Raw genomic sequence first — 21,853 nt, forward strand, 5'->3', positions numbered from 1 at the left:
CCCGTGGGGGAAGAGAGCTGGACCCTCAGAAGTGCAGACATTCCTGAGAACTCAGAAGAGATTACTCTCTCCCCACATTCCTGACACAGGAGGAAATTGCCTAGTGCTACCTTTGTCCCCTGGGCTCAGGGACCTAGAAGCAGTCAGGGTCATGACCCTTCCTATTCCTGCCTGTGCCAAGAGCTGAAAGCCAGTCACCAGGAGTGCCTAGACTCCTGACAGCAGAGGTAAGACCAACTTTTCTGCTCCAAGTGACTTACCTGGTGGACTCAGGACACACAAACACAGAAGTCCTCTGTGACAGAGCACTTCTGGTTTCTTGCTGTGCCTGGAAGTGAACTGTACTGGTCTCACAGCTCCCTGCTCCCAAATCCCATTGCGGAGAGAGCTGAACACTCAAAAATGTGGACAATCCTGAAACAAGAGCACAGACTGCCTCTTCCGCCCATCTTTGCTCCATTCATGGCCCAAGGGGAAACTACACAGCCTTGGTTTTAATATACCTCTACTAATCCTTTGTCCTGTATCCCTGTCCTCATTTCTCTTTAAACTTCCCTATCACTGTCTCCTATGTTCTGGGATTAGAGACTTGTACCACTACACATGGATCATCTTGTGGTTTGAACTTGGATCACATGATCACAGAATTTCCAAGTATACACTTCATGTGTTTTGGATAAGCCTTCTGTTGATCTCTTGTTTCCCATTCCTCTTCATTGTATTACACACTTGGACACTTCTGCCTCCACTATTCTTATTCCTGACTGACATTTTATCATCTTCCTGCCTAACTGCACCCCAAGTCCTTCCACCAGACATCCACTTCTTGTTTCCACATGTACTCCATGTCAAACACACAAATCATCATACGTAGAACTTTTATATGTAAAAGAAGAAATGGCGTTTGTCTTTCTGTATCCAGGTGATGCTACACTGTGTAATTTTTCTTGTTTGATCCATTTACCTAAAAATTTTATGATTTAAGTTTTCTTTACAATTAAGACATATTCTATTGTGAACATGTACCATATTTTCATTACCCATTAATCAATTTATGATCATCTAGGTTGATTCCAGTTCTTGGATATTGTAAATAAAGTAGTAAAGAACATGGATATGCAAATATCTTTGTAGTAGAATATAACATTCCTTTGTTGTGCATACCAGGACACGCATGTAGAGGTTAGAAGACAAACTTGTATGTTATTCCTCACCGTTTACTTTGTCTGAGAAATAGTATTTGTATGTATTACTGCATGTGACAGGTTCACTGCCCTTGACCTTCTTGGAATTATCTCATGCTGTTTTCCATCTCATCATAGTAGTGGTGTGACTAAAAACAAATGCTAGTGCCCATAGCTTTATGTGGGATTTGGTTTATCTAAACACTGGTCCTCATGCTTGCCTGGCAACACTTTATTTACTGAGTCATCTACATAAACCATTTCATTTTATCTTTGGAGTGAGTTTCATTTTCTTGCTGGATGACTTTTTATTTCAGTATTAAAATGTACTGTTAGACATTTACAATACTGTTTTAATACTAGACATTGCTATGAAATGCATGATGTAAAGAAAGTAAATGCCCAAAAAAGTAAGAGCTGTGGAGTGTCATCTTTTAAGCAAGGTGATACCATAGGAATCATGAATACAAAGCAACTGCAGTTACTGGCATTGGAAGTACACAAAACTGGTCAATACACTAGAGATAGGGAAAAAAACACAAGGCTCTAACACATATTTCTAAACTAGTGGCAACTAATAGATTTTGGCGAAAGGAGAAGTATATCTAATTGTGTACCCACCAGTCAGCCTACCAGTGCATAGTTGAAGCCCATGGTCACACAGATGTCACAGATTAAACTCAGTGGTTCACGCCATAAATTGTCATAAATATGGGAAAGTGATTTTCAAGGAAGAAGGGGTGCTTGCAGAGGCAAAAATAGATCATAGAGTAGAGGGCAGAGGAAAAGTATCCAGACTACATTATATTTCAAAGAATATTTATTAATAAAATTTATTTGTCTCAATTTTAAGATATAGAGCTTATTTTGCAGTTTTAATTAAAACAATAAAAAGATCTTTTTAGATAGAATTTTCAGTAAATTGTGCTGGTTCAACTGGAGGTCAACATGTAGAAGAATGCAGATCAATCCATGCTTATCACCCTGTAAATGTTTAAGTCCAAGTGGATCAAGGACCTCCACATCAAACCAGATACACTCAAACTAATAGAAGAAAAAGTGGGGAAGCATCTCGAACACATGGGAACTGTAGAAAATTTCCTGACCAAAACATCAATGGCTTATGCTCTAAGATCAAAAGTCGACAAATGGGATCCCATAAAACTGCAAAGCTTCTGTAAGGCAAAGTACAATGTTGTTAGGACAGAATGGCAACCAACAAATTGGGAAAAGATCTTTACCAGTCCTACAACAGATAGAGGGTTTATATCCAAAATATACAAAGAACTCAAGAAGTTAGACAGGGAGACAAATGACCCTATTAAGAAATGGGGTTCAGAGCTAAACAAAGAATTCACAGCTGAGGAATGCCGAATGGCTGAGAAACACCTAAAGAAATGTTCAACATCTTTAGTCATAAGGGAAATGCAAATCAAAACAACCCTGAGATTTCACCTCACACCAGTGAGAATGGCTAAGATCAAAAACTCAGGTGACAGCAGATGCTGGCGAGGATGTGGAGAAAGAGGAACACTCCTCCATTGTTGGTGGGATTGCAGACTGGTACAACCATTCTGGAAATCAGTCTGGAGGTTCCTCAGAAAATTGGACATTGACCTACCTGAGGACCCAGCTATACCTCTTTTGGGCATATACACAAAAGATGTCCCAACATATAACAAAGACACATGCTCCGCTATGTTCACAGAAGCCTTATTTATACTAGCAAGAAGCTGGGAAGAACCCAGTTGCCCTTCAACAGAGGAATGGATACAGAAAATGTGGTACATCTACACAATGGAATATTACTCAACTTTCAAAAACAATGACTTTATGAAATTCATGGGCAAATGTATGGAACTGGAAAATATCATCCTGAGTGAGGTAACCCACTCACAGAAAAACACACATGGCATGCACTCACTGATAAGTGGCTATTAACCCAAATGCTTGAATTATCCTAGATGCACAGAACACATGAACCTCAAGAAGGATGACGAAAATGCGAATGCTTCACTCCTTCTTCAAAAGGGGAAGAAGAATACCCTTGGCAGGAAATAGGGAGGCAAAGTTTAGAACAGAGGCAGAAGGAACACCCACTCAGAGCCTGTCCCACATGTGGCCCATACATATACAGCCACCAAACTAGATAGGATGGATGATGCAAAGAAGCGCAGGCCGACAGGAACCGGATGTAGATCTCTCCTGAGAGACCTACCCAGAATACAGCAAATACATGGGTAAATGCCAGCAGCAATCCCCTGAACTGAGAACGGGACCCCTGTTGAAGGAATCAGAGAAAGGACTGGAAGAGCTTGAAGGGTCTCAAGACCCCATATGAACAGCAATGCCAACCAACCAAAGCTTCCAGGGACTAAGCCACTACCCAAAGACTATACATGGACTGACCCTGGGCTCCAACCTCATAGGTAGCAATGAATAGCCTAATAAGAGCACCAGTGGACGGGGAAGCCCTTGGTCCTGCCAAGACTGACTCCCCAGTGAACCAGATTTTTGGGGGGAAGGGTGACAATGGGGGAGGATGGGGAGGGGAAGCCTATATAGAAGGGGAGTGGGAGAGGTTAGGGGGATGTTGTTCTGGAAACCAGGAGGGGAATAACAATCGAAGTGTTAATAAGAAATACTCAAGTTAATAAAGAAAAAAAAGAAATGAATATACCCACAGGGACATAAGTTTGTGGTGAGATGCCCACCGACTCTGTGTTTCTTAATGTCACATTCTTACCCAGTAACCACGAAGAACTCAATGTCTCTTGAGGAAAGCTTGTGTTCCAGTGCTTTAGAGTCACTCCATAACTCGAGTGTTACTTGCTGAGTCATGAATTAGCACTAGTGGTTTTAAATTGTTTTTCTGGCCCTTTTGAATAATAACTACATAAGTACTTCTTGTGGCTTTTTTGAAATACTACATCACATAGTTTTGTTTATCTATTTGCAGATATGATTGATGTATTACACCAAAAGTAACTTTTCTGTTCATGAAGTATATTTTTTCAGCTCACTTAGAATATTTCTTTTAATTTAAATTCTCCTAGCACACTATTAAATACATAAACTCCTTTCTGTGGCAAGCGGGTGTGGCAGCAGTCCCAAGATCGCACCTGGGACTGCAGCTAAGTCTCATGACTAGCACCTGACTTCCTCACACACCTGAAACTAGCCACATCCATTGTGAGAGCTGCACAGGTGCAGCATGACACAAGATCAGGCCATGTGACATGGACCTATGAACTGAGATTACACGGTCTGGACTGAGGAGGCGGAGTTGAGGGAGGATATAAGGGAGTGTGCTCAGGAGAAGAGGAGGAGAGAGAAGAAAAGAAAAGAAAGAGTTCTGTTTGCATGTTGTAAGGTTCCTGAATAATCTTCTTTGAGAAGAACGTCATGGTGTCACTCCTTCTGCAGGACAGAGACAACTTTCCAGAAAGAAAAGAACTACCTTATACTTGACATTTATTATCCATGGTCTCTGCTCTTATGTCTGCCATATACTGAGCATAGTTTCGCATTCATGAGTACCACATATTATGGGGACTAACTACAGACACCTATTACTACTAAGGGTTCTAGGTTTGAAGTCATATTGCATGTATGAAAACTGAAATACAATCAAAATCTTATTTTTGCAGTGTTTTGAAGTTTATACTCAGAAGTGACGCCTTCCTTTCCATGTGGAGTGCTGCACAGTGTGTAAATCTGTCTGTACCTTGGATGGATGGCTACAGTATTTTTGGATCTGTGGGACCTACTATTTTGTTTAGCACTTTGAACTGTATATAAACTATACACTTGGTAAAGTTTTTAGAATAAATATTCAGTTGTGAAAATTGGTTAAATAAAAACAGGATTTCTTACACACACACACACACACACACACACACACACACACACACACACACACTGAATGTAAAGGACAAGAATCTTCCTGAGGGGTAGATGGGATAGAACATGTTGCTTAGTACAACAAAAATTGCCAATTCTCAAGAAGGAACCTAAGGTTCTGTTGCCTACCCTAGTGGTCGTTGAGACCTTACTGGAGAAGGCAAACACCTCGGAGGCCTCTGGGTTCTTATGAAAAGTGATTAAAGGTATTGTCTCCAATAGAATGAAAGGTAAATATCGAGCTAGCATCTTGGCAGAAAGATGGAGAAACTACCCATTCAGAGAGAACTGGAGGCAGCTGTTAAGGGCCTCGTCAGATCCTTCGACAATACCAAGATCTCTCTACCAGTAACTGCCAATATGGTTAAGGCTGCTCCGAGCTGTTTAACCAAGCATACTCATGTGACCAATGAAGTAGAATATAGGCCATTTACAAGGACAGAGCTACCGCAAATAAGACAAGATTTTACACAAATAGGAGATAATTATGCATCCTACATAGCCTGCTTGTGGGAAAAGAGAACTAATGTTAGACTCAGAAGTGATGAGGGAGTCAAAGGGCTCCTAGAAAATCATGACATATTAAAGTCCTGGAAAAATTTTTAGATGTAACCAGAGGGAATCCCACCCTTTATTGTATTGTGTAACAGCTATGTAGAAGCAGGATTTTCCTACACTTGATCTAAATCAATTTGAGGCAGAGGCATAATGGAAAAATAATAAAGAAGAAATTAAATTTTCTAGGAAGTTGAGTACACTTAACTTACCTAACAGTCCAACACTACAGGTGTCATTGCAACTCCCCAGCATGAGAAAAGTTCCAATTAAGAGCACCCTTCACATTTGAGCATGGCATTGACATGGACTCTGACCAATGCCAAGCTATTGGAGAAGCTATTAATTTCCTCAATCAGACTAAAGAACCAGAGACAGATAACAAAGAATTCCTCCAGTCTAATGTATACAATTAAACTAGCACCACCGAAAAACTCACCTAAAACGTGACAATTTTAGGCAAAGGTGAGACAAGAGTTTCACATCCCAGACCCAACCTTCCGTTCTTTCCGAAAATCTGGAATATAAGACCCTTTGGAAGATTAGACCAGATGCCAAGAAGACATTCCCAGGGGGAGGATTCCAGAACAGATTGCTAGGCAGACCAAAGAATGCATTATATTGACAACTCCAAAATTAGAGAAGAACCCCAGAATCTTCATACAGATCCCAGCAAAAATCAAGGAAAAGATCCAACAGATAAAGCAGATGATAAACACAGGAAACCAAGTAACAATTTGAAACCTCTACTCACACTTACCACCCTTCCAAATTATATAAACATTGAAGGAGTAGCAGAAAAATCATTTACGGCAGGAGAATAGTAAGTATATAATTATTACTCTACAATTGACCTCTAAATATCCCTCACAATATTTACACTATCACCTTATTGTGTGCTGCATATAAATATCATACCCAAATTATTTTTTGGATGGCCTTACATTAAAAATCTTATACCCTTGGAATGTAATATTACTCAAGTACAATTTCTTTTAATAGAAGCAAGCAACCAATCAAGGGAAGTGATGAAACTGTCACTAACAGGGTAAGTAAGATATTGAAGGAAAGTATTATCAAATCCTCTCAATCCTTTTACTTCAATAGTCCTCTTTGACTATTAAAGAAGGAACTTAGTCAATAGAGGTGAACAGTAGACTCTTAGGAACATTGATCAGCTTTCTCCACAATTACCGGGAAATTTACCTGATGCAGAAGATACATTCGTAAAATTTGGGATTTACAACCAAAATTTTGTTGACACCATAGACTCAACAGACATTTTATTTAGCATACCACTCCATGTTTGTTCTTGAGACCTTACTAATTTAACCTGGAACAATGAACAGTGCAGATTCAAAGGAGTGCCTCAAGGCTATAAGTATAGCCCCAATTATTGTTCACGTGACACTAAGATGATCACTGGAAAAGCTACCTAAATCAGATTGCATACTTTAAGTTATGTACATGATATTTTGATTGTCATATACAACTAAGGACACTGTTCATAATTATATGGAGACAGTAACTGATACTCTGGTACATGATGGCTGAACAAGGTAAAGACAAGGTGAAAAGGCAAGACACCTCAACAAAGTTTTTAGGTGTTTTATAGTCTTGGACAAGATTTTAAATATTTTAACTATCCCCTAGTCCCAGGGAAAAATTTAGTTGCACACCTAATTAGTATGTTTGGATGCTGGAGGAATCAAATACCATATTTACAGATTATTATCAAACCCCTCCATAATGTTACTAGATATGCATTTAATTTACTATGCGGACAAGAACAAAGGGAAGCTTTTAAGACAGTAAGCTCATATTTGAACATGCAACCCTGACCCATATTGAACCATGATACCTAAATTGTGCATATAATACTTATTGGCGAGTATGGCAATTGGGGACTCTTCATAAAACAAAAGGGAGTCCGCCAAAATTTGCCCATTGGGTTCTATTGCAAGCACTTCCCTTATGCAGAGAATAAGTACTCTCTCGAGAATCTAATCTGATCATTTTTGAGGTATTCTGTGTCCTACACTCAGCCATTGCCAACCACTCTATATTCATAAGGGCATCCATTCCAGTGATGGATTGGATCTGCTGGAAGGCAGATTGCTTTGCAGCCTTAGGTCTGTAAAGTAAAGTCTTACATTGGAAATGGTACTGATATGAATTCCTTTTTGACCCTTTGTACTTTCTTACGTTGAGGAAATAGTTCAGTTGCCTATAATCTCCATATATAAACCACTCACCTCTCCTTTAATAGAGACACCTATGGGATTATTGGGACCAATGGAATGGTCACAGCATTTGGCTAATTCATGGTTTAATTATGGCTCATCAACCACTGATGGAATCAAAACTGAATGGAAAGCTTTATCCTATAGTCTAGGGGATGGAATGGCCATTACTGACGAAGGTACCACCAAATCAGCACAAACGCTGAATTAACATCAGCACTCTCAGGTATAAGACAAAAAGCTTAGGAAGGCAAAGAAAAAAATCTGTATCTTCTCTGGTTCATGGTGCATTTGCAATGGTATATCATTCAAACAAAACGAAAAACCACCAACTAAATAAATGACAAAGATATTTGGTCAAGGAAAGCATAGATGGATATCTCAAAACTTCGCAAATTCTTTAAAATTTATTTAGCCCAGGAAGACACCCACACAAATAATGCAAAGTAACCTATAAAAATAGTGAAATAGTGAACAAATTAACATCATGTTCAGTTAAGATTAGAATATTAAAACTTGTGATGGAACAAATTCAGAATTAATCACCAACGATGATATATCACACACTTGGTAAACTTTAAAGTTCACACTTACCACTAAAAAATGAGGGCAAATGGAGAGCCTAGTTAAATTAGGACAACCCTATGAGAATAAGTATTAAAAGGAACCCAGACTGGAAAATTAAGAAACCAGAGAATGTTAGTATAATTAGTAAGGAAGAAGTCCTAAGGTCACATCAAATATTGGAAAATATATACCATATGCTATGGTTTGATAAGTGGTTTGATAACAGGAACCTGAAGGTATCTTGGCAGACTTGTAAACAGCAATTAGAGACTGCCATGTTTATCCAGCACTTAAAACTAGATTAAGACATTGAGTGTTACCTGTAACATGATCTCATAAACAATTTAATTGTAGACTATAAATAGATTTCATTGGACTATATGTCTACATCCTTCTAGATGTAGGCACAGGTCTTGGATTAGCTAAAGTTTGTCTTAGATCACAACTATGCACAACAATATACACAACCTGGTGTTGATAGCCAGATATGCATGCCGAGTAAAAGTTGAGCCAGATCAAGGAACACAATTTCCAAGATCTAAAGACCGAGGTATTCCCAGTCTATGGAAATACAAGGAGACATTCATCTAGCATGAAAGGCAGCTGCAGATAGTAATATAAAAAGATGGAATGAACTATAATATTATAATAACCAAGTTATTATAATTTAAAGATATTCCTTTGAAATTTTATTCTGTGAGTTAATTATGAGACCAAGATTAAAGAGATCCTCTTTTCTAAGGTATTAAATCACACATAAAGTTAGAACAACCATCATATAATTCTGGAACACACGGAATAATTCTTTATAAAATAAATACTCAAACTTTAGATAGGCAATAGGTGTTCCCTGGATCAGGTGGTACACTGTGGAAAACAGGTAAGAAGGGAAATCCGAACCTTAGAAATTTGGATGATCTACAAGCATAATGTGTCTAGGACATAATCCAATATATTTGATTTACAGTTTACCAGGATAGTAATCATTTTAGAATTAATTTATTCAGCACTGTGACTAACTGGACTTTATATATTCTGCTCAGATACAAAGAAACAGCACATGGCAAGGTAAGGCCATAACGAATTATACACTAAGTCTCATAGAAAGTTTACAAGAAAAAGAAAGAACTTGAGATGGAACAATGCCAAGATATTGATCAGGGCCAAAGCACGCAGGATATTGTTCCTTGGACTCCTTCTTTTGAATTCTATACATTTAATATTACCAAATAAGCCAATCATAGGCCCTTTAATAGTATGGTTTTTCACTTTACCATCAGCAATACCTTTGAATTCATCAGAATTAGGGAAACTATCATCTACATCAACAACAATAACAACAGCAAAAGGAACAATGAAAAAATTAACTATCATACCAACAGCTATCATAAAAAATAAACCAAGAGTTAAGGATGATACTGGTGACATCCTTTAAGGCACCATGAATGGACTCCTACCAGAATACAGGGACCATGAACACTATATCCCAATCTTCACATATACCAAGCATTCATTCAATTCTCAAAATATGCTCATTGAGAAACTATTGTCAATACAGTTTATTACAGATATTGTGTTAAATTGAGAAGTGCTAATGCCCATATTGCACCAATTATGAGAACTACAGTCACCAATAAACAAGAAGAAGATAAAAACATCATTTATAATGAAAGAAAGCCACTGAAATGTCATTTAACACAGATTTGGAGAAACATCACAGCAGCATCATTTATCTACAACTTCTACTGGAAAGAAATATCTCTTAAATCACCTTTACATATTATAATGAAGAACACGAGGAAAATAGTATTTGAGATGCAAGTATTCCAGGCAGGGTTGACTGTGAATTATCAACATACACAAAATTCTTCTTAGCATTGTTTGATATATCTATATCTATATCTATATCTATATCTATATCTATATCTATATCTATATCTATATCTATATCTATATCTATATCCATATCCATATCCATATCCATATCCATATCTATATCTATATCTATATCTATATCTATATCTATATCTATATCTATATCTATATCTATATACATATATATATCACATATGTATGATATGTGATATATATACATGTATATTTGGTTACCTGTACAATAAAACTACCAGATTTGAAAATGAAAATGTATATGGTTATTCAAATTGGGACAAGAATAAAGCGCCATTTCAATAGACTGAGGAGACATAAACATGAACCACAATAAACCCATGCAATCTCATGATTTGGCAGAATTGAATCTTTGACCCAGATGCTGATAGGACAACATCATAGAAGCATTCTCTATCTTGGAGTACAATACCACGGCCATATGGATTTCATCATTTTTAGCTATACCCAAAACTGAACAGGCAAAATATTATTGTGTTGTATGTGGCTAAGTTTACGAACCTACCCTACTACGGCAAAATAGACATATGGAATAAACACCTGATATGAAATGCAGAAAATTATTCATTTCCTTCTAGAAATGAGTATCTAGAAATTGAAGCATTGGCGACATGACATTACAGATTTCCATTGATCTTGACTGATTTAGTGCCACAACCCTTTGCATCTTATGATACTGAAGCTCCACCCATGAGGGTAACTCATACAGACAACTGGATATTCTGTGCCTCCATGGTGTTCTACAGGACTCAGATTAAACCATAACAGAGACAGCTGTATTTTGTACAGATGCAACCTATATATCACCACAGGTTTTGATACAGAAGACTTTATCCTTCATCATACAATTTCTGCAGTGGATACCAACCAATGGAATCTGGACTAATGTATTGACCTATGTCACTTCTTGCATATAGGATGGCTTCACAATGTAAACACCCAATTCATACTGGACTTATAAGGATAAGCTTATTCAAATTGACTTAAAGTCTATCAATGGCTCCATTTCAACTTTTAGTTAGAAAGTGACTGCATTGCCTTTTATTTGGGAATGTGTTTTTCTTAAACCTGGTTTATAGCAAACTTGGAGAAAATATAAAATAGGTGAAGTATGCATATGCCCTAGGAATCACAGCAATAACCAATGATTTACATTCTCTTGATTAGTTTACATTTAATTGCTATATATTTTTTATGGCAGTTTTGTTTATTTGTGGTTAGAATATTCATTTTTTGTTTTTTGATATGGGTTGAATTTGTAAATTGTGAAATTGTTAATTATTCCTACATGTGGTGTTATTGACACTGTGTATGCCACTAAGGTGAAGAAGTGGCAGAAAATAGGAAAATAGGTCACCTACAGGCTATCCAAACACAAATTCCTAAATTTTCTTTTGGCATTGATACTGAAAATGCAGGTAATAGCCATGTGATAAACTGTAAAAGTGAATGGCAGCATTACCTTCAGGAGAGGTATAAATCTGTCATAGGTCTTATTTAGCACTATTCACAGTTGGTAAGTTAAAAAACTAACCTTGGTGCTGATCATCAGAGATATGAATAAAAACTGTGATACATATGGAATTTTATTCAGTTATAAAGAATAAACTTGCGTCATTTGCAGGAAAATAGATGTAACTGGAGATAATCATATTGTGTGAACTATGTCAGTCTTAGACAAATACGAAATGTTATCTTTCATTGTTAAGTCTTACAATTCAGTTAGATACAAAAATCATATATATATATATATATGTAGAGAGAGAGAGAGAGAGAGAGAGAGAGAGAGAGAGAGAGAGAGAGAGATTTGACATGGAAATAGACACAAACTGTAAAACTGTCTAGGTGAACTCAGAGGAAGACAGGAAACAGAGGCCTGAAAATGGAGAGAATTACTGGCAATGGAGGCATATGAAGAAATACTTTAATGATTTGCAAGAAAATGACCGTATGCAGCCCAGTTTAGTAAACTAAACACATTTAAAATTTCAAAAAAAAATGAGAGAAATAGTGACCCCAAATAAATAAAATTAGAGGTGAAAAACATGACAATATATCAAATTCCTATAGAATCGAGAGAATTATTGGGAAATATTTTGCAAACTCATTTTCTAAAAAGAAAAAAATCTAGATAAAAAGGATGAGTCCCCAGACACATGTAACCTATGAAAACCAAATGATGAATGGCTCAAACAATTCCATAATAGGAAGAACTACAGCAACAGAAAGGGTCAAACGTGTATGAAAAATCATCTCATCAAAGAAGACTTCCAAGGATTAGATACAGTTACTGGTGAATTTTACCAAATCCAAGAGGAATAGCTAACACTATCACTCTTTAATTTCTTCCACAAACAAGAAATGGAAAGAATATTACCAAAGTCAATTTAAAAGGCTATTGTTTTCCTTTAAAGTCCCCAATATAAAAATGAAAAGCAAATTATTTGATTTATTAACCTATAAGCAAAAATTCTCAACCAATTCTTTGTGAATCACATTCAAGAATCAGTGTAATTATATTTTAGTTAAAGTGTGTTTAAAAAATTTAAGAGGAATGCACTATCAAAATACAAGTTGATTTTATTCTAAAGATACAAGTTTCACTCAATAGATATAAACCAATCAATGTACGTGAGCTGAAAATATCTTGAGGTAAATCTAACAAAGCAAATCAAATTCTTTTATGATATTAAGACATTGAAGAAATTTTAAAATTTGAAGAAATAAGTTGAAGAAGATATTAGATCAACTGATCTCCCATGCTCATGGATTGGAATAACTAATGCAATAAAAGATGTCATTCTATCAAAAGCAATCTTTAGATTTATTAAAATTATAACATTGTTCTTCACAGAAATTCAAAAGATAATTTTCAGCTTCATGTGGAAACAAAAAACACACTATTGCTAAAACAACTCTGAACAATAAGAAATCTATTGGAGTTATCACCATCACTGATTTCAAGCTGTACTACAGAAAAATAGTAATAAAAACAGGATGCAATTGGCAGAAAACACACACAGAGATCAATATTCTAGACTTGAAGAACCCCACACAAATCCCTACACCTATTGAGACTTTTTGAAAACGAAGCGAGAAATACACACTGGATAAAATGCAGCACCTTCAACACATAGTGTTGTTCAGATTACATGACTGTATGCAGAAAATGGAATTAAATCCATATATATTCTCCACAAAATATAAGTCAAAGTAGATTTAAAACCTCAACATGAAAGCATATACACTGCACCTGACAGAAGAATAGGGAATAGTCAGGGACTCATAAGTATGAGAAAAATATTTTTAACCAGAACACTGATAGCACAGTCACTAAAGATGAACAATTAATAAATGAGACCTCATTAACCTGAGAAGCATCTACATGTCAGTGGACACTCTAATTGGACAAAGTGGCCCCCTACAGAATGGGAAAAGTTTTTTTTTTTAACCAAGCACATATCTGATAGGTTACTCTACAAAATATATAAAGTACTAAAATTAAACAAAACAAAAAACCCCATAACAACAACAAACTGGGCCTCAAGAAACAAATAACTCAATTAAGTAATGGAGTACATACCGAACAAAAAATTATGAAGAAAAGGAAACTCAAATGGAAGAGAAACAAATAAATGTTCGACATCCTTAGTCATTAGGGAAATATAAGTCAAAACTACTTTGAGATTTCATCTTATATCATTAAGAATAACCTGTATCAACAAAACAATGACAAGACATGCTGATAAAAAATGTGGAATAAGGAGAAAGCTCATTCATTGCTGTTCTTCAGTGTGGCAAGATTATCAGAAAGCTGGGGATGTACTTCAAGATCTAGCAATACCACCTTTGGACATATACTCAAAATGTGCTTTATCCTACAATAGAGACAGTTCCTTGAAGACATTCATTATTGCTCTAGTTAAAATAGACAGAACTTGGAAAAACCTAGCATGTAGAGATGGCTAAAAAATATCTGGTACATTTATACAATAAAATATTACTTATCCAATAAAAATGAAATCATGGGGTTTTCATGTAAATGGATTGAACTAGAAGAACATCATCCCAGGTGAGGTAACTCAGTCCCAGATCGTCAAATTTCGTATGTGTTTTCTTACATGTGGATGTTGTCTCTTAACTCATGCACCATCAAGCTACAGTCAATGTAATCACAGGAATTAGGAAGAGAGTAAGTGATTAGAATGAAGGAGGGATGGATCTCCTTAGGAAGAGGACATAGAATAAATTGTTATGGACGTTTGAAGGGAGACAAGAATGGGAGGATCAAACAGTGACAGGAAAGGAATGAGGGGATGAAGAAAGAAATATAAGGAGGAACGGCTAGGCCTAAGGAACATTTGAAAGGTCATAAGACAACCTAATACAGTAGAAGCTTCCTATAACATATACTTATATAAAGGTGTTCCAAATGAAATTCCTCAAGAACACCATACAGAAAAGGCACTATTGTCACCAAAGGCAACTTTCAGTATGAAGATGAGTTGTATTTATTTGAGTTATTGGCTAAAGTGTTCGCATCACAAACCCTAAATAATCTAAGCTATTGCCAAGGCTATTGGTTTATATCCACAAACAGATAGTAAGGCTCTATTGATAAAAACAACACCCACAGATCTCACTGAAGATGTAGAAGTCAATCTGGTGGCTACCTAGAGCTTTCACCTCTATGGACACTTTCTAATGGGACTAGAAGGTATTCTGCATGTTATTAGAGGAGGAACTAAATATCCCGAGCTACAAACTTTGCATATACAATTGTGACCTACTTCTAAGTTATGCTGCTACAATAATGTTACAAAGCTTGTGGGTCTAACCAAGTAATATCTGATTTGAGTGAAGACCCACACTATGGGATTGCATTAAACACTGCTTGGGCATGTAAGAACCTGAAGTCAGATAGTCCAGAAATCTTGAAGAAAATCAAATACTAATAGAATATAGCAATGAAATGACTCCTAACATTTGTTTTAGGAACATTTATTCCTTACTCAGCCATCAAGAGAGAAGCTTCCTCCTGTAGCAAATGGGAATAAATACAGAGACCCATGGCCAGAGTGTGTGTATAGACTGAGAGACCTTTGAACATCAGTCCTAACAGGGGTATTTCCATGAAATTCTTCCCTTCAGAGCATAGAAAATTTTGTGAAAGAGGACGCAGAAAGAGTGTAAGAGCCAGAATTTATAGAGCACACTAAGTGTCTAAGAACTTCTAGACAGTACCAGAATTGTACACAGATGAATGTATAGAAACATGCATGCAGAGGTCCTACACCTGATGGGGTTTTAGAGCATAATGATGCAGTAGACACATGTTACCATCCCTAACCCAGAGGCTGTCTCCTACTGAACATGTGAAAATGAAAAAGTTTTTCTTCCAAAGGGAGTCTCACTGGAAGAATAAACTACTCCTTGTGTATACTCCATGTCTCACCCTTGTTGGCTAACAGAAAACAAAACTCAACAGCATCTTTGGAGGCTTTGGTCTCATAATGAGATGGTTGGAACATGAATAGGGCATTCACTTGTCTAAGTTTGTTGAGGTCCCAGCTCTGATATGAGAAGTAGACATGAAACCTACTCTTTAATTCAGAAGTTATCTCCAGTTGATAACCTATTGCAAAAAAAATCAGTTTTTTTTCTAATGGAGTACCATTGGGTATACAAAACACACTTAATTGCAGTCTCATGCTCAGCAATAGATGGCCAACACAATATATCCAAAGATATTTTGAAGATATGATTTGTCATGTTTATTTTGCAATGCTTTCTCTGGACATTTCTTCCATATATATATATATATATATATATATTCCCATTTTCATTTTTATGGGTTGTCCTAGTAGGTGAATGTGTGCAGCATGTGAACAAAATTTAAGGCAAGAACTTAACAATCTAACCAGAACCATAACCAATGTGGAGATTAAAATAGTAATCAAAAGTCTTCAATTAAAAATGTCCAGGGCCAGAATTATCACACCATAATTCTCCTGGATTTTTAGTTCTTCAGATTCTTCTTAAAACATTCCTTCTCAAACCGTTAAAAAAGAGAAAAGAAGCAGAATGAAGACTTACAAACTTCTACCAAACCAGTGTCACTTCACTACTAAAACCAGATAGACATACTCTAAGGCCAAAATTCCTGATGAACATAGACTTAAAAAAATTGAGAAAACAACAGTAAATTTAATGTAGAAAAACAGAAAGAAGACCATCAACTATGAACAAGTTTGTTTTATCTTTCAAGTGTGTAGATGATTTAGCATATTTCTCAAGGCAATAGATGAAATAAACAACATAAATGGGCTTAAGACAAAAATCACCTGATTATTTCAAAGGATACAGAAAAGGTTTCAAAAAATGCATCATACTTTCATGGCAAAGGTCTTGAAGAATGTAGAGCTAAAGGCAATATACCAAAACACAACAATACAGACAAACACATACACACACATAGAGGCAACATCAACCTAAGTGGAGATGTAAATTAGTCAAAGATATTCAACAATACCATTTCTTCTTAATATTGTGTTTGAAGTACTACCTAGAGCAATGAGGCAATACAAGGAAGTTAACAAGACACAATTAAGGAAATAAAAGTCAAACTACCATTATTTGTAGGTGACATAATGCTATATATTAGAGATTAAGAGATTCTGCCAGAATAGAAATGATCATCAAATTCAGCAATGTGGCAGCATTCAAAATCATCTTGCACAATCAATAGCTTTTTTGATCCACCAAAACCAAACATACAGAACATGAGCACATGGACACATATTCATTCACAATAGCCTAAGGGAAAATATATGAGAATAAATATAACCAAGTAAATGAGTAATTTATTCAATGAAATCTTTACGATTCTGAAGAAAGAGGGAGAGCAAGACACTAGGAAACAAAATTATATTCTATGTTCATAGACCAGTAGGAGTAGTGTGGTAAAAATGAGCATCCTACCAAAAGCTGTTCTAGTCTCAATGCAATCCCAGTGAAAGTGACATCTACTTTTTCACAGGAAATAACAAGTGCAATTTCAAATGAAACCACAAAGAACCCTGAAGTGAGGAAATGAAGCTTGTAGGATTACAATTCCATATTTTAAGATTCCAGTTCCAATTCTCTATATATTTCTGATATATAGAAAGCCATAATAATAAAACAACATTGGTATTGTCACAAAACAGACATGTAGACTAATGGAACAAAAATCATATCCCAAACACGAATACATGTAACTACAACAACTTAATATTTGACTGAGATGCCAATAAAAAGAAAAAAGAAAAAAGAAATAAATCCACATGCTAAAGAAAAGAAGCATCTTCAAGAAATGCATACAAAACATTAAAATTAACCTTGTATCTGTCAACTTGCACAAAACCTAATTCCAAATGGATAAAAAGCATAAGTGTGAAGCCTGAAACTCTGAGACTATTAGAAAAAACAGACAGTGCCCTCCATGATACAGTTGTAGGAAATGATTCTGTATGCCCAAGAATTAAAGCTAACAATTGGGTATTGGGACTTCATAAAACTAAACATGTACTGCATAGCAGTCAACAAGGTGTAAATGAGACCAGAGAGTTACAAGAGCTTTGTCAACACTTTCTGAGGTTTAATACCCATAACATAGAAAAATGACAATTCTTTACTATCCTGGCATTGAATTTTCCATATGCTCACTGTACAGAATGAATGCCAGTGGCTTGCTTTGTGTTATTAGGTTATATTATTGGATATAGTTCATGAGAACACTAATTCTTGACAACAGGGTAGAAGAGGGCAGGAATAATGGAGTAATAAGAGGAGAACTGAGTCCCAGAACAGAAAGAAACTAGAATACTTTTGTTCTATTTGGGGGACAAACTAGTAAACAGAAATAATAAAAATAAATTAGAGAAAGTTCTTGGGATATAACAGCAGTATGTTGGATGTAGATAGCAGGGTTGTATGTACACACAATATTTCTAGACATTGCATATCTTTAACATATGACAGAAAATAAACAGAAAATTATTAACTTAGGGAATATAGAAATTATTATTGCTTTGATTATCAGATGCAGAATCAATGGTAATAGTAAAAAGAGGTAAAAATACAGCAACTACCATATCTCCATCCTTGTATACACTAGTTATTGTCTTTGCAGCACAGTAAGAGCGGTCAAAGGATTAGATATCACAGGAATATTGGAGAAGCCTGAACATAAAAACCAGAAGAGGCATCATAGAAGTAACTGCAAAGTTTAAGTCTGCGTGCAGTTTGAATTTGCAAAGATAGGAGGTGTATAAATATCCAATAAATTTGTATTAATTTGTATAAATTCCAATTTTGTTGTTGACTATGACTGGTACTCTACTTCCCAGGGCTTCTTCAAGTTAGTTTTCAAGTGTCCTCTGGAGAGTCTGAAAATCTTTCTTTCTTGGAACTCCAAATTTGAGGTCACACTTGCCAGAAAAAAATTATGGAAAATATATTTGGGGCTCATCATCTCCAATCCCAGGTGCTATGATTTCATCCAGTTTCAGTGACAACAGGGCTCCTGAGCTGAAGTCCTCTTGGGAAGAATTGATAAGGATGATGTCAAAACCTTACCTTCTGCTATGGATGAAAATATTGTCCTAAGGGGTGGGGATGTATCTCAATTGTTAGTGTACTTTTCTATCATGAACAAACTCCCAGGTGTAATCACCAGAAATACATAAACTGGACATTGTTTAAAACATCTGTAATCCCAGCACTGGGGATCAAGACACAGAAGAATCAGGAGGTCAAGATACTCTTGTAGACACAAAATGCTTGAGGTCAAACTTTATTAAAGGCTATCTCAAAAAATGTTGTTAAAATCCATTTATATATCTTCAGGATTAATTTTTGCTCATTTAATGTGATTTTCTTAGAGTATGTGAGGTATCTGTACCCATTCCAATTTAAATACATACAAATGGAATACAAATTATACATATAAATATACATATATATATATATAGTGATATATATGCATTAGTGAAAATTTACTAAATAATTACACATTGAATTTAATTTATCAGCTGTGCCACATTCTACTTCTTGTAAGCCATTAAAATCTGGAAAACATATGGCTAGGATAGAGTAAGAATAGAGACAGAAATGTGACTTATCTGTCCTTTGTTTTTAGCTTTTTCCAATACTAATAATGCTTTGAAATGGAGACTACTAGGGGTTTTTTGTTTCTATTTAGGTATCTGCATTTGTGTGTGCATATCATGTGGAGGCCACAGGTTGAAATCAAATATCTTCCTTTACTATTCAGTATCTTACATTTATGAAACAAGTTTTGAAGTAAAACCAGAACTTTTTGATTTACCTAAAGTAAATGAGCAACCAGTTTCGGCCTCTCCAAGGAAGTACTAGGACTATAGATGTATGTGATATGCCCATATATTTTATGGGAACTGGGGATCTGAACCCAGGTTGTCATTATTTTATGGTCAACTGAACCAGCTCCGAGCCATGTAAGAAAAGCTAAAAACAAGCAGGTAATTTTCCTGTGGTGGTTTCTCATTTGTAAAGCATGGATTGTAATTCTATGATGGATAAGTACTTCTAGGGAAGGCTGAAGGGATTATATTTTAGGAAAGATTTCCACTACTAACTAATATGGTTTTCCTGTTACCATTAAATATATATATATATTCATATATATGCATACACACATATTACTACTTAATTGCTTCTGAAACACAAAGCAGGCATTTACAAGTTAGAACACATTCCAAGCTGTGATAAAATAAATTAACCATATGATTCATTCCCTTGAAACAGGTACGAAAATATGAATGATCACATTGCATGGCATCACATCATAGCTGGAGGAGACTGCAAAATTAGGAGGAAGGAGAAGGGTAGCCCAATAGAATAACTTCGAATTTAAAAGGGAACTTAAAAATTAAGAGAGCAATACACAGAATGCAGAGATAGAGAGAGACACAGAAGAAGCTGAAGAGAGAGCCGAAGGTATACGCACACTTCTCCTGCTCAGGGGTCATAACAAGTCTTTCTCTCAACAGCAAGACAGGCTTAGTTTTACCAGAGAGAACAATTTTTGACAGCCCTGGGTTTAATTAATTTAGCCATTGTTCTTGGTCTTTTGCTCCTCATACATACATAAATATAGACGTGTCTGTGTGCGCGCGCGCGCGCGCGTGTGTGTGTGTGTGTGTGTGTGTGTGTGTGTGTGTGTGTAAATATATAATTATGGGATAAGTAAGTAGCTGATACCAACCAGAATGCATTAAGATATGTGATTATATATGCATAAATTTGTATATGAATTTATGAAGATTTATGTGTATTAACTTGGGTAAAATATTTTCTTTCTGCTAGTGCCTCTCTTCTGGTACAATGAAAGTTTATTGTTCCAAGTATCCCTCACGCCTGATAATCCAGAAGTGTGATAAGCCAAGAGAGAAAACCAGGAAACTGGCTCTCTCTCTCCAGTAACATGAAAGTAGAAAGTAACCGAGAGGGAAGAAAGTCTGGGAGCTGGGAAAGGGGAGGGGCAATGATTCATATATGAATATAGAAATAAAGATTGATTTAAGATGAGGAACAACAGGAGACAGAGGGGATGGGTGTATCAGCTTGTGGGGGGAATGAGTAGGAACAAAATGTATGTATGGAAATATAATGTACTGACTTGAAAAATTAATAAAAATTTACTGTCTTCTAATTATAATGTATTTTTGACCCTGTGACCCTGAAGAGACTTCCTTTGTGGTCTTAACAAAATAATGTAGCACTTGGGGGCAAAGATACAGCCTAGAAGTCCTGCACTGGAGACCAAGATGGAGAAGACTTCCACAACTACCATGTCCTTCCCCTTAGTACTGTGGTAGACAGGGAGGAAGGTGACCCAGACACTGCAGAACACCAGCATGCTGAATGTCAGGAACTTGGCTTCATTGAAGGTGTCAGGTAGGTTCCTGGCCAAGAAAGCCAAGGTGAAGCTTCCCAGAGCTAGAGCCCCCAGGTAACCCAGCACACAGTAGAAGGCAGTGTCTGAGCTCTTGTTGCATATGATGATAATATGTTCATGTTCAGAGCGTGTATCTGTGTCAATGAACGGAGGGCAGTTTCCCAGCCAGACTCCACACAAGATAATTTGGATCAAGGTGCAGATGGGAACCATGAAATTTGTGCCCATGTTACCAACAACCACCTGATTCTTCTTCCTGGAGCGGTGAACTTGAAGGCCAGAACCACGATAATCGTTTTGGCCAAGACAGTGGAAACAGCTACAGTGAACATCATTGCAAATGTGGTCTGTTGCAGGATGCAAGTGGCTGTGTTGGCATGGCCAATGAAGAGATAACAACAGAGAAATCGCTCCCCGCCCCGGGTCGCAGTCGTTAGTGCTGCGTTTGGGCTCAGCAAGCCTAAAGCAAAAAAGAGAAAAAGCTTAAAAAAATTTAAAAAAGCCTCAAAAAA

At 36.4% G+C, this 21,853-nt stretch overlaps 1 pseudogene; it reads right to left on the reverse strand.

Moving 5' to 3' along the window:
* Window positions 21,102-21,748, reverse strand: Vom2r-ps95 (vomeronasal 2 receptor, pseudogene 95; annotated as a pseudogene).

This window comes from Rattus norvegicus, chromosome 12, assembly GCF_036323735.1.
Source record: "Rattus norvegicus strain BN/NHsdMcwi chromosome 12, GRCr8, whole genome shotgun sequence".
Lineage (NCBI taxonomy): Eukaryota > Metazoa > Chordata > Mammalia > Rodentia > Muridae > Rattus > Rattus norvegicus.